This window comes from Coregonus lavaretus (assembly GCF_964263955.1).
Source record: "Coregonus lavaretus genome assembly, contig: HAP1_SCAFFOLD_2668, whole genome shotgun sequence".
Taxonomy (NCBI): domain Eukaryota; kingdom Metazoa; phylum Chordata; class Actinopteri; order Salmoniformes; family Salmonidae; genus Coregonus; species Coregonus lavaretus.
The window spans coordinates 40,786-55,779 of NW_028166061.1; positions in this window are offsets into that span (position 1 = coordinate 40,786).

Consider the following 14,994-nt stretch of genomic DNA (forward strand, 5'->3'; position numbering starts at 1 on the left):
CCCCACTTTCCATGTGTCTAAGATTAAGCCCATCCATGAGAGTCCGCTGGTCCCTGCTGCGCCTGGTCCTCCTCCTCCACGGCTCGTCGATGGTGGTCTGGTTTACACCGTCCGCCGCCTGCTTCGGTCCAGACGGAGGGGTAGGGGTCTCCAGTACCTCATTGACTGGGAGGGCTATGGACCTGAGGAAAGGACCTGGGTGCCAGCTAGTCGGATTGTGGATAGGACTCTCATCACCGCTTTCCACCAACGGCATCCTGATCAACCTGCAATCCGTAGGGGCCGCCCCAGAGGGGTCCCTAACCGTCCGGCCCGCTCGGCTTCCTGTCCTGTGCCTGATCCTGTCTCGGGACCTGTCCCATCTCCCGACCACGGCCCTCCGGCTTCCTCCGAGGATGAGGACGTTCACTCGGACCGTTCGGAGGAGTTCTAGCCCTCCTCCGGCTCCCCTCCTCCCGCCCGGCGTGGTGTTGCTCTTGGGACTTCTGGGGCCGTCCCTTGGGGGGGGGGTTCTGTCATGGGCCTCTCACTCCACCGGGTTACCACCTTAATTTTCTTCCACTCTGCTCACCACTCTCTCTACTCAGCCTAACTAGCTCCACCTGTCCCTGCTCTGCTCTGCTCTAATTACTCTGCCAGCTGCGCTGCATTACCCACTACCTCTCCCAGTATTTAAGGCCCTGTCTTTCAGCTCTCCGGTGTCAGATCATCTGCAAAGCTTACACCCGGAACCTGTTTGCTCGCGCTTCTGGCTCACCCTGGTTTTGTGACCCCGGACCTGCCTGTTTTTTGGATACTCTTCTGCCTCAGGAGATCCAGACCTGCTTCTGCCATTACGACTCCTGACTACTCTTCAATCCCGGTAACTCTGACCAGCCTTCTGCCTTGCTACTACGTATTTTGGATTTCCCTTGAACTGTACTGCTGCCTGGTTTCATTCCGCCCTGTTGTGTCTGTGTCTCCCCCCCCCAGGACTTCTGGACCACCCACCACCGGCTTCATAGGACGCATCGCTGCCACTGGGGGGGGCACAGACCCAGCGCATTGGACGGGATCCCTGTTACCCCTGGAGCCTTCATTCACTCCCTACTTCCCTTTTCCCTTAAGTTTAATAAACTTTCTGGTGTGACGCAATTGTGGTCCTCTGGTCGTCTGTCTGAACCGTGACAAGTACACCAGGAGTAAATGTCACTTGGCTTTTCATAGCCGGGCATTTAGAGGTTGAAATAGCAGGTGCGGTAGAGAGAGAGAGAGAGTTGAAAACAGCAGGTCTGGTGAACAGGTCAGGGTTCCATAGCTGCAGGCAGAAGAGTGGAAACTGGAGCAGCAGCACAACCAGGTGGACTGGGGACAGCCAGGAGTCATCAGGCCAGGTAGTCCTGAGGCATGGTCCTAGGGCTCAGGTCCTAGGGGAGGGGAGGGAGAGAGGGAGGAGAGAGAATTAGAGGGAGCATACTTAAATTCACACAGGACACCAGATAAGACAGGAGAATAACACCAGATATAACAGACTGACCCTAGCCCCCTGGCACATAGACTATTGCAGCATTGATACTGGAGGCTGAGACGGGGGGGACGGGGACGGGGGGTATCGGGAGACACTGTGGCCCCGTCCGACAATACCCCCGGACAGGGCCAACCAGGCAGGATATAACCCCACCCACTTTGCCAAAGCACAGCCCCCACACCACCAGAGGGATATCAACAGACCACCAACCTACTACCCTGAGACAAGGCTGAGTATAGCCCACAAAGATGTCCTCCACTGCACGAGCCCGAGGGGGCGACAAACCGGACAGGAAGATCACGTCTGTGACTCAACCCACTCAAGTGACGCACCCCTCCTAGGGATGGCATGGAAAGCACCAGTAAGCCAGTGACTCATTCCCCGTAATAGGGTCAGAGGCAGAGAATCCCAGTGGAGAGAGGGGAGCCGGACAGGTGGCGACAGCAAGGGCGGTTTGTCGCTCCAGTGCCTTTCCGTTCACCTTCGCACCCCTGGGCCAGACTACACTCAATCATAGGACCTACTGAAGAGATGAGTCTTCAGTAAAGACTTAAAGGTTGAGACCGAGTCTGCGTCTCTCACATGGATAGGCAGACCATTCCATAACAATTGAGCTCTATAGGAGAAAGCCCTGCCTCCAGCTGTTGGCTTAGAAATTCTAGGGACAATAAGGAGGCCTGCGTCTTGTGACCGTAGCGTACGTGAAGGTATGTACGGCAGGACCAAATCGGAGATATAGGTAGGAGCAAGTCCATGTAATGCTTTGTAGGTTAGCAGTAAAACCTTGAAATCAGCCCTAGCCTTAACAGGAAGCCAGTGTAGAGAGGCTAGCACTGGAGTAATATGATCAGATTTTTGGGTTCTAGTCAAAGTTCTAGCAGCCGTGTTTAGCACTAACTGAAGTTTATTTAGTGCTTTATCCGGGTAGCCGGAGAGTAGAGTATTGCAGTAGACTAATCTGATTTTTGCAATGTTACAAAGATGGAAAAAAGCTGTCCTTGAAATATTCTTGATATGTTCGTCAAAAGAGAGATCAGGGTCCAGAGTAACGCCGAGGTCCTTTACAGTTTTTTTTTGAGACGACTGTACAACCATCAAGATTAATTGTCAGATCCAACAGAAGATCTCTTTGTTTCTTGGGACCTAGAACTAGCATCTCTGTTTTGTGCGAGTTTAAAAGTAAAACATTTGCCGCCATCCACTTCCTTATGTCTGAAACACAGGCTTCCAGGGTAGACAATTTTGGGGCTTCACCATGTTTCATCGAAATGTACAGCTGTGTGTCGTCCACATAGCAATGAATGTTAACATTGTGTTCCCGAATGACATCACCAAGAGGTAGAATATATAGTGAAAACAATAGTGGTCCTAAAACGGAACCTTGAGGAACACCGAAACTTACAATTGATTTGTCAGAGGACAAACCATCCACAGAGACGAACTGATATCTTTCGAACAGATAAGATCTAAACCAGGCAAGAACATGTCTGTGTAGACCAATTAGGGTTTCCAATCTCTCCAAAAGAATGTGGTGATCGATGGTGTCAAAAGCAGCACTAAGGTCTAGGAGCACGAGGACAGATGTAGACCCTTGGTCTGACGCCATTAAAAGGTAATTTACCACCTTCATGAGTGCAGTCTCAGTGCTATGATGGGGTCTAAAACCAGACTGAAGCGTTTAGGATACATTATTTGTCTTCAGGAAGGTAGTGAGTTGCTGCACAACAGCTTTTTATAAAAATTTTGAGAGGAATGGGAGATTATATATAGGCCGATTTAGTTTTTACATTTTCTGGGTCAAGGTTTGGCTTTTTCAAGACAGGCTTTATTACTGCCACTTTTAGTGAGTTTGGTACACATCCAGTAAAAAACTTGAGCGTCTCCATTGATCCTTGTCACGATCGTCAGGGAGAGAAGTAGACCAAGGCGCAGCGTTGAAGGTGAACATATTATATATTTAGAATGATCACACGATCAAAACAACAACGATAACGTGACGTCTACGGTATAACACAAACCAAATCAGAACAAGATCCCACAAAGAATAGCTGAAAACAGCCTACCTAAGTATGGCTCCCAATCAGAGACAACGAGCAACAGCTGCCTCTGATTGGGAACCACCCTGACCAACATAGATCTATATGATCTAGAACAAAACCCAAAACATAGAAAACACAACATAGAAGCTACCCCGAGAAACTAAACATAGAAAATCCACACCCTGGCTCAACATTTCAGAGTCCCCAGAGCCAGGGCGTGACAGTACCCCCCCCCAAAGGCGCGGACTCCGACCGCGCCAACAGAACACCACAGGGGAGGGACCGGGTGGGCACTCCGCCTTGGCGGCGGATCCGGCTCTGGGCATGATCCCCACTCCCTCTCTAACCCCCCACAGTACCCCTGGTCCGGTCTGGCCCTGCTGGCCGGAGCTGGACTGACCACTGGTGGAGCGGATTGCTCTAGCTCCGACGTGAAGCATCTGAAAGGTGCCGGACCAGCCACCGGTGGAACAGGCACGGGCCGTGCCGGACTGACGACGCACACCACTGGCTTGGTGTGGGGAGCAGGAGCGGGCCGAGCCGGGCTGTCGAAGCGCACCCCTGACTTGGTGCGGGGAACAGGCACGGGCCGTGCCGGACTGACGACGCACACCACTGGCTTGGTGTGGGGAGCAGGAGCGGGCCGAGCCGGGCTGTCGAAGCGCACCCCTGACTTGGTGCGGGGAGCAGGAACGGGCCGAGCCGGGCTGACGAAGCGCACCACTGACTTGGTGCGGGGAGCAGGAACGGGCCGCGCCGGGCTGTCGAAACGCACCACTGACTTGGTGCGAGTGGCAGGAACAGGCCGGACCGTACTGGGAACACACACCACTGGCCCTACATGGGGATCAGAAACAGGCCGGACCGGACTGGCAACACACGCCAGTACCTCTCGCCGTGCCTCTACAACCTCCTTCCCCCTGGTGACCAGTGACTCCCGTAACCTGGCGTCCTCCTGCTGCCCCGTCGTCCACGGCGTTAGCCCCCCCCTAAAAAATTTATGGGCTTCACTCCTACCCGTGGCCAAGGCCTCCATCCCTCTTGCCAGACTCGCACTCATCTCCTCCCACGTCCATCCTCTCTCCTCGTCACGCTGCTTGATCCAGTCGAGGTGGGATCTTCTGTCACGATCGTCAGGGAGAGAAGTAGACCAAGGCGCAGCGTTGAAGGTGAACATATTATATATTTAGAATGATCACACGATCAAAACAACAACAATAACGTGACGTCTACGGTATAACACAAACCAAATCAGAACAAGATCCCACAAAGAATAGCTGAAAACAGCCTACCTAAGTATGGCTCCCAATCAGAGACAACGAGCAACAGCTGCCTCTGATTGGGAACCACCCTGACCAACATAGATCTATATGATCTAGAACAAAACCCAAAACATAGAAAACACAACATAGAAGCTACCCCGAGAAACTAAACATAGAAAATCCACACCCTGGCTCAACATTTCAGAGTCCCCAGAGCCAGGGCGTGACAATCCTAGAGAACAATGTTGGATTGTTCTTATTCTCCTCAATTAGGTTGGAAAAATAGGATGATCGAGCAGCAGTGAGGGCTCTTCGATATTGCTCTGTACTTTATTTCCAAGGTAGTAGTAAGACTTCCAGTTTGGTGGAGCGCAATTTCCATTCCAATTTTCTGGAGGCCTGCTTCAGGGCTCGGGTATTTTCTGTATACATTTACATTTACATTTACGTCATTTAGCAGACGCTCTTATCCAGAGCGACTTACAGTTAGCTCTTGGTTGGGGTCTGAGCAGATTATTTGTTGCGATTGCAAACGTAATAAGATGGTGGTCCGATTTCTTTATTTTTTTTATTTTTTATTTCACCTTTATTTAACCAGGTAAGCCAGTTGAGAACAGGTTCTCATTTACAACTGCGACCTGGCCAAGATAAAGCAAAGTAGTGCAATAAAAACAACACAGAGTTACATATGGGGTAAAAAAAAACATAAAGTCAGAAATACAACAGAAAATATATATACAGTGTGTGCAAATGTAGCAAGTTATGGAGGTAATGTCACGATTCAGACAGACGACCAGAGGACCACAATTGCGTCACACCAGAAAGTTTATTAAACTTAAGGGAAAAGGGAAGTAGGGAGTGAATGAAGGCTCCAGGGGTAACAGGGATCCCGTCCAATGCGCTGGGTCTGTGCCCCCCCCAGTGGCAGCGATGCGTCCTATGAAGCCGGTGGTGGGTGGTCCAGAAGTCCTGGGGGGGGGGAGACACAGACACAACAGGGCGGAATGAAACCAGGCAGCAGTACAGTTCAAGGGAAATCCAAAATACGTAGTAGCAAGGCAGAAGGCTGGTCAGAGTTACCGGGATTGAAGAGTAGTCAGGAGTCGTAATGGCAGAAGCAGGTCTGGATCTCCTGAGGCAGAAGAGTATCCAAAAAACAGGCAGGTCCGGGGTCACAAAACCAGGGTGAGCCAGAAGCGCGAGCAAACAGGTTCCGGGTGTGAGCTTTGCAGACGATCTGACACCGGAGAGCTGAAAGACAGGGCCTTAAATACTGGGAGAGGTAGTGGGTAATGCAGCGCAGCTGGCAGAGTAATTAGAGCAGAGCAGAGCAGGGACAGGTGGAGCTAGTTAGGCTGAGTAGAGAGAGTGGTGAGCAGAGTGGAAGAAAATTAAGGTGGTAACCCGGTGGAGTGAGAGGCCCATGACAGAACCCCCCCCCCAAGGGACAGCCCCAGAAGTCCCAAGAGCAACACCACGCCGGGCGGGAGGAGGGGAGCCGGAGGAGGGCTAGAACTCCTCCGAACGGTCCGAGTGAACGTCCTCATCCTCGGAGGAAGCCGGAGGGCCGTGGTCGGGAGATGGGACAGGTCCCGAGACAGGATCAGGCACAGGACAGGAAGCCGAGCGGGCCGGACGGTTAGGGACCCCTCTGGGGCGGCCCCTACGGATTGCAGGTTGATCAGGATGCCGTTGGTGGAAAGCGGTGATGAGAGTCCTATCCACAATCCGACTAGCTGGCACCCAGGTCCTTTCCTCAGGTCCATAGCCCTCCCAGTCAATGAGGTACTGGAGACCCCTACCCCTCCGTCTGGACCGAAGCAGGCGGCGGACGGTGTAAACCAGACCACCATCGACGAGCCGTGGAGGAGGAGGACCAGGCGCAGCAGGGACCAGCGGACTCTCATGGATGGGCTTAATCTTAGACACATGGAAAGTGGGGTGCACCCTCAGGGAATTAGGCAGTTGGAGCCGGACAGCAGTTGGGCTAATCACTCTTATGATAGGGAATGGGCCAATGAACCGAGGTGCCAGCTTCTGCGACTCCACCCTGAGTGGCAGGTTCTTCGATGACAACCACACCCTTTGACCAACATGGTAGGTGGGAGCAGGAATTCTCCGACGGTTGGCCCCGGTAGTGTAGCTGGCAACGGACCTGAGGAGTGTGGCTCGGGCTTGTGACCAGGTGCGGCGACATCGACGGGCAAAAGCAAGTGCAGATGGGCAAGTAACCTCCTCCTCCTGGCTGGCAAATAGAGGAGGCTGGTATCCATAAACACATTGGAAAGGGGACATACCGATGGCAGAGCAGGTCAGAGAATTGTGTGCGTACTCCACCCATGTCAATTGCTGCGACCAGGAGTGGGGGTTGCGTGAAGTCATGCATCGCAGTGCCTTCTCGAGCTCCTGATTAGCCCGCTCTGACTGCCCATTGGATTGGGGATGGAATCCGGAAGTCAGACTGACTGTGGCTCCCAGCAGGTGACAGAACTCCTTCCAAAAAGCGGAGGAGAATTGTGGACCACGGTCAGAAACAACATCCTTTGGCAGTCCGTGGATCCGGAAGACGTGTTCCAGGACCACCTGGGCGGTCTCCTTGGCGGTTGGGAGCTTGGGGAGGGGAATGAAGTGTGCCATCTTGCTGAAACGGTCAACGATGGTGAGAATGACGGTCATGCCACTTGAAGGGGGCAGCCCCGTGACAAAGTCAAGGGCGATGTGAGACCAGGGACGTCTGGGCACAGGCAGGGGCTGCAGCAATCCGGCTGGGGGCTGGCAGGACGACTTGTGTTGGTTGCAGATGGGGCAGGCTTGGACGAATTCCCGTACATCCTTCCTCAGAGAGGGCCACCAGAACCTCTGGGCGAGCAGGTTGTAAGTGCGGGTGGAGCCAGGGTGACAAGCTAGGCGGGAGTCATGTCCCCACTGAATGACCTGGGACCTCAGGTCTTCGGGGACAAAAAGGCGGTCAGCTGGGCAAGTGCTGGGACCTGGCTGGTTACGGAGAGCCTCCAGCACCTGTTCCTCAACAGCCCAGGTCAGAGCTGCAACGATGCAGGGACTTGGCAGAATCGACACAGGGTCCTTGGAGGGGGTGTCATCCTTCTGGAATTGACGGGAGAGGGCGTCTGGCTTGGTGTTGCGTGATCCAGGCCGGTATGACAGAGTGAAATTAAACCTGGTGAAGAACAGGGCCCAGCGGGACTGCCTGGAGTTCAACCGTTTGGCCGTGCGGATGTACTCCAAGTTCTTATGATCGGTCCAAACGAGAAATGGAATGGTGGACCCCTCCAGCCAGTGACGCCACTCCTCCAAGGCAAGCTTCACAGCCAGCAGCTCACGGTTCCCTATGTCGTAATTGCACTCAGAGGGGGACAACCGACGTGAGAAAAAGGCACAGGGATGGAGCTTCCTATCCTCCGCAGCCCACTGAGAAATCACAGCACCAACTCCCACATCCGAGGCGTCCACCTCCACAATGAATTGCCGGTCCACATCAGGCATCTGGAGGATGGGAGCGGAGGTGAACCTCACCTTGAGGGTACTGAAGGCTTTGTCGGCTGCTGGGGTCCAGGTGAAGGGTTGCTTGGTGCTGGTTAGAGCAGTGAGAGGGGCAGCAACGGTACTGTAGTTCCGGATAAACTTCCTATAGAAGTTAGCAAACCCCAGAAACTGTTGCAGCTTCTTTCTGTTCTCCGGAACTGGCCATGAAGTGACTGCTGATACTTTGGCAGGATCCATTTGGATACTTCCCTCTGCCACTATGTACCCCAGGAAGGCCACTGTCTTGACGTGAAACTCACATTTCTCTGCCTTGGCGTAGAGGGAATTCTCCAGAAGACGATGAAGGACTTGCTGGACATGGCGGGTGTGTTCAGACAGGTTTCTGGAGTAAATTAAGATGTCATCCAGGTAAACGAAGACAAACTTGTTTAACATGTCCCGCAGTACATCATTCACTAGAGCCTGGAACACAGCAGGAGCATTGGTGAGGCCAAAAGGCATAACCAGATACTCGTAGTGGCCTGTTGGTGTATTGAATGCGGTTTTCCATTCATCTCCCTCCCGGATCCGCACTAGGTGGTAAGCGTTTCTGAGATCCAACTTGGTAAAAACAGTGGCTCCCTGGAGCAACTCAAAAGCAGAGGTGAGCAGAGGCAGAGGGTAACGGTTTTTCACTGTGATGTCGTTGAGTCCCCTGTAGTCGATGCAGGGGCGAAGAGATCCGTCCTTCTTCCCCACAAAGAAGAAGCCAGCACCAGCAGGAGATGAAGATGAACGGATTAATCCTGCGGACAGAGAGCCATTGATGTAGTCCTCCATGGACTTTCTTTCAGGAGCAGACAACGAATAAAGACGACCCCTTGGAGGAGCTGTTCCAGGGAGGAGGTCGATGGCACAGTCGTACGGTCGGTGAGGGGGCAGAGATGTGGCTCTTGCTTTGTTAAACACCTCTCTGAGACCATGGTAGCATTCTGGGACATTGGAGAGGTCAGGAGCGGAGTTAGTAGGTACTGGCCGAGGGGGTAGTGCGGCAGCAAGCAGGCAGGTTCGGTGGCAGTCCTCTCCCCACTCCCTGATCACCCCGGTCACCCAGTCGAGCTGAGGGTTGTGCCGGCGGAGCCATGGGTAACCCAGGATGAGGGGTTGGCCTGGAGAGGGGAGCAGGTGAAACTGGATAGTTTCTTGATGGTTTCCGGACAGACCCATCGAGACCGGGGCCGTGACATGAGTGACCGATCCGAGTAAGTGTCCGTCCAGTGCCCGGGCAGGAATAGGAGGTGTCAAACGGAGGTTCTCCAGTCCCAGTTGGCGTGCCAGCTTGATGTCCATTATGTTGGCTTCGGCGCCAGAATCCACCAGAGCAGCCAGGGTGTGAGTTGAGTCAGAGAGGCGGAGGTGAACTTGCAGCAGGGGTTTGCGGTCGGAGGACTGGATGGTCATTGAACTCAACCGGACTCCCCCTACGCCCGGTGAGCTTCGGCCCTTTAAAGGGCAGGTTACCACACGATGTCCATCACCTCCACAATAGAGGCAGAGGTTTGAGGTGAAGCGGCGCTGGCGCTCTGCAGGAGTGAGGGAGGCTTGCCCAATCTCCATAGGCTCAGACTGATCAAGCTGACCTGGGTGAGTGGCAGTAGATGACAGGAGCCCAGTCGGATCTCTCCGAATGCCGGTAGTAGGTGGACCTTGGCGCCCCCTCTCACGACGACGGGTCTGTATCCTTCTGTCGATCCTGACAGTCAGTGCGATGGCTTCATCAAGAGTGGAAGGCAGTTCATGGGAGACCAACTCGTCCTTGATATAGTCAGCCAAACTATGGAAGAACGCGTCCACCAACGATGGTGTGTTCCAAGAACTTCGTCTAGCCAGGGTTCGGAAGTCGATGGAATGGTCTGCGACTGTACGTCTGCCTTGTCGAATACTGAACAGTTCACGAGACGCCTCTGCGGTGGGTGAATCCAGGTCAAACACCTTCAGCATCTCCTCAGCAAACAGGTCGAAGGTTGCACATGCGGGGGTTTGACGTTCGAACTCTGCTGTTCCCCAGAGTCGAGCTCGGCCCGTCAGGTGAGTGATGGCATACCCAACTTTAGCCCCCTCCGTGGCGAAGGTCCTTGGCTGCAAGGAGAACTGAAGTCGGCAGCTAGTCAGGAATGGCCGGACCTGGGTTGAATCGCCGTTGAACCGCTCGGGGTTTCCAATCTTGGGTTCCGGAGCAGCGGCTGCAATGACCGGGGCAGGTAACTCGGGGGCTGGGCTGGTGGGCAGACTGGCTGGGGTAAGGTTGGTGAGGAGTTGAATGATCATGGCGAGTTGTTGTTGCTGCTGCTGGAACTGCTGCTCATGCTCATCGGTTTCCATGTCGGGGAAAGTGTGCGCTGAGTCCATAATGGTCAGATCGTACTGTCACGATTCAGACAGACGACCAGAGGACCACAATTGCGTCACACCAGAAAGTTTATTAAACTTAAGGGAAAAGGGAAGTAGGGAGTGAATGAAGGCTCCAGGGGTAACAGGGATCCCGTCCAATGCGCTGGGTCTGTGCCCCCCCCAGTGGCAGCGATGCGTCCTATGAAGCCGGTGGTGGGTGGTCCAGAAGTCCTGGGGGGGGGGAGACACAGACACAACAGGGCGGAATGAAACCAGGCAGCAGTACAGTTCAAGGGAAATCCAAAATACGTAGTAGCAAGGCAGAAGGCTGGTCAGAGTTACCGGGATTGAAGAGTAGTCAGGAGTCGTAATGGCAGAAGCAGGTCTGGATCTCCTGAGGCAGAAGAGTATCCAAAAAACAGGCAGGTCCGGGGTCACAAAACCAGGGTGAGCCAGAAGCGCGAGCAAACAGGTTCCGGGTGTGAGCTTTGCAGACGATCTGACACCGGAGAGCTGAAAGACAGGGCCTTAAATACTGGGAGAGGTAGTGGGTAATGCAGCGCAGCTGGCAGAGTAATTAGAGCAGAGCAGAGCAGGGACAGGTGGAGCTAGTTAGGCTGAGTAGAGAGAGTGGTGAGCAGAGTGGAAGAAAATTAAGGTGGTAACCCGGTGGAGTGAGAGGCCCATGACAGGTAAGGCAATAAATAGGCTATAGTGCAGAATAATTACAATAGTATTAACACTGGAATGCTAGATGTGCAAGAGATTATGTGCAAATAGAGATACTGGGGTGCAAAAGAGCAAAATAAATAACAATATAGGGATGAGGTAGTTGGGTGGGCTAATTTCAGATGGGCTGTGTACAGGTGCAGTGATCGGTAAGGTGCTCTGACAACTGATGCTTAAAGTTATTGAGGGAGATAAGAGTCTCCAGCTTCAGAGATTTTTGCAATTCGTTCCAGTCATTGGCAGCAGAGAACTGGAAGGAATGGCGGCCAAAGGAGGTGTTGGCTTTGGGAATGACCAGTGAGATATACCTGCTGGAGCGCAGACTACGGGTGGGTGCTGCTATGGTGACCAATGAGCTAAGATAAGGCGGGGATTTGCCTAGCAGTGATTTATAGATGGCCTGGAGCCAGTGGGTTTGACGACGAACATGTAGTGAGGACCAGCCAACAAGAGCGTACAGGTCACAGTGGTGGGTAGTGTATGGGGCTTTGGAGACAAAACGGATGGCACTGTGATAGACTACATCCAATTTGCTGAGTAGAGTGTTGGAGGCTATTTTGTAAATGACATCGCCGAAGTCAAGGATCGGTAGGATAGTCAGTTTTACGAGGGCATGTTTGGCAGCATGAGTGAAGGAGGCTTTGTTGCGAAATAGGAAGCCGATTCTAGATTTAACTTTGGATTGGAGATTCTTTATGTGAGTCTGGAAGTTGAGTTTACAGTCTAACCAGACACCTAGATATTTGTAGTTGTCCACATACTCTAGGTCAGACCCGTCGAGAGTCTAGTCGGGTGGGCGGGTGCTAGCAGCGTTCGATTGAAAAGCATGCATTTAGTTTTACTAGTGTTTAAGAGCAGTTGAATGCTACTGAAGGATTGTTGTATGGCATTGAAGCTCGTTTGGAGGTTTGTTAACACAGTGTCCAATGAAGGGCCAGATGTATACAAAATGGTGTCGTCTGCGTAGAGGTGGATCTGAGAGTCACCAGCAGCAAGAGCGACATCATTGATATACACGGAGAAAAGTGTCGGCCCAAGAATTGAACCCTGTGGCACCCCCATAGAGACTGCCATAGGTCCAGTCAACAGGCCCTCCGATTTGACACACTGAACTCTATCTGAGAAGTAGTTGGTGATCCAGGCGAGGCAGTCATTTGAGAAACCAAGGCTATTTAGTCTGCCAATAAGAATGCGGTGGTTGACAGAGTCGAAAGCCTTGGCCAGGTCGATGAAGACGGCTGCACAGTACTGTCTATTATCAATCGCGATAGTCCAGGGTTATGAGGAAAAACATATAGATCCACAATATTTATTCCACAGGACAAAACTAGATCCAGGGTACGACTGTGGCAATGAGTAGGTCCGGAGACATGTTGGACAAAACCCACTGAGTCGATGATGGCTCCGAAAGCCTTTTGGAGTGGGTCTGTGGACTTTTCCATGTGAATATTAAAGTCACCAAAAATGTGAATATTATCTGCCATGACTACAAGGTCCAATAGGAATTCAGGGAACTCCGTGATGAACTCTGTATACGGCCCAGGAGGCCTGTAAACAGTAGCCATAAAAAGTGATTGGGTAGGCTGCATAGATTTCATGACTAGAAGCTCAAAAGACGATGTTTTGGGGGGTAAATTGACATTTGCTATCGTAAATGTTAGCAACACCTCCGCCTTTGCGGGATGCGTGGGGGATATGGTCACTAGTGTAACCAGGAGGAGAGGCCTCATTTAACACAGTAAATTAATCAGGCTTGAGCCATGTTTCAGTCAGGCCATTCACATAAAAATTATGATCAGTGATTAATTAATTAACTGTCTTGGAAGTGAGGGATCTAACATTAAGTAGCCCTATTATGAGATGTGAGATATTATCACAATCTCTTTCAATAATGACAGGAATGGAGGAGGTCTTTATTCCAGTGAGATTGCTAAGGCAAACACCACCATGTTTAGTTTTGCTCAACCTAGATCGAGGCACAGACACGGTCTCAATGGGGAAAGCTGAGCTGACTACACTGACTGTGCTAGTGGCAGACTCCACTAAGCTGTCAGGCTGGCTAACAGCCTGCTGCCTGGCCTGCACCCTGTCTCATTGGGCTGGCTAACAGCCTGCTGCCTGGCCTGCACCCTGTCTCATTGGGCTGGCTAACAGCCTGCTGCCTGGCCTGCACCCTGTCTCATTGGGCTGGCTAACAGCCTGCTGCCTGGCCTGCACCCTGTCTCATTGGGGAGGCTAACAGCCTGCTGCCCGGCCTGCACCCTGTCTCATTGGGCTGGCTAACAGCCTGCTGCCTGGCCTGCACCCTGTCTCATTGGGAAGGCTAACAGCCTGCTGCCTGGCCTGCACCCTGTCTCATTGTGGAGCTAGAGGAGTTAGAGTCCTGTCTATGTTGGTAGATAAGATGAGAGCACCCCTCCAGCTAGGATGGAGTCCATCACTCCTCAGCAGGCCAGGCTTGGTCCTGTAGCACCCCTCCAGCTAGGATGGAGTCCATCACTCCTCAGCAGGCCAGGCTTGGTCCTGTAGCACCCCTCCAGCTAGGATGGAGTCCGTCACTCCTCAGCAGACCAGGCTTGGTCCTGTAGCACCCCTCCAGCTAGGATGGAGTCCATCACTCCTCAGCAGGCCAGGCTTGGTCCTGTAGCACCCCTCCAGCTACGATGGAGTCCGTCACTCCTCAGCAGGCCAGGCTTGGTCCTGTAGCACCCCTCCAGCTAGGATGGAGTCCATCACTCCTCAGCAGGCCAGGCTTGGTCCTGTAGCACCCCTCCAGCTAGGATGGAGTCCATCACTCCTCAGCAGGCCAGGCTTGGTCCTGTAGCACCCCTCCAGCTAGGATGGAGTCCGTCACTCCTCAGCAGGCCAGGCTTGGTCCTGTAGCAACCCTCCAGCTAGGATGGAGTCCATCACTCCTCAGCAGGCCAGGCTTGGTCTATAAGATTAGAGCAAGCTATTTGCTTGTAGAAGTATTTTGGTTCATTTAATAGATCCTTCACCTGTGATAGAGAGACACCACTGTCCTCAACGGTGCTCCCACCGGCTTTGGTCTTTGTCACAGTCTGCTAAATGACCCCAAAAAATAAATTTTAATAATAATAAAATAAAAATAATAGACAGGGAAGATAAGGATGTAGGGACTAGCCAGTCTCTGGACAGACAGACAGGTGTGATGTAGGGACTAGCCAGTCTCTGGACAGACAGACAGGTGTGGTGTAGGGACTAGCCAGTCTCTGGACAGACAGGTGTGATGTAGGGACTAGCCAGTCTCTGGACAGACAGGTGTGGTGTAGGGACTAGCCAGTCTCTGGACAGACAGGTGTGATGTAGGGACTAGCCAGTCTCTGGACAGACAGGTGTGGTGTAGGGACTAGCCAGTCTCTGGACAGACAGACAGGTGTGGTGTAGGGACTAGCCAGTCTCTGGACAGACAGGTGTGGTGTAGGGACTAGCCAGTCTCTGGACAGACAGGTGTGATGTAGGGACTAGCCAGTCTCTGGACAGACAGACAGGTGTGGTGTAGGGACTAGCCAGTCTCTGGACAGACAGACAGGTGTGGTGTAGGGACTAGCCAGTCTCTGGA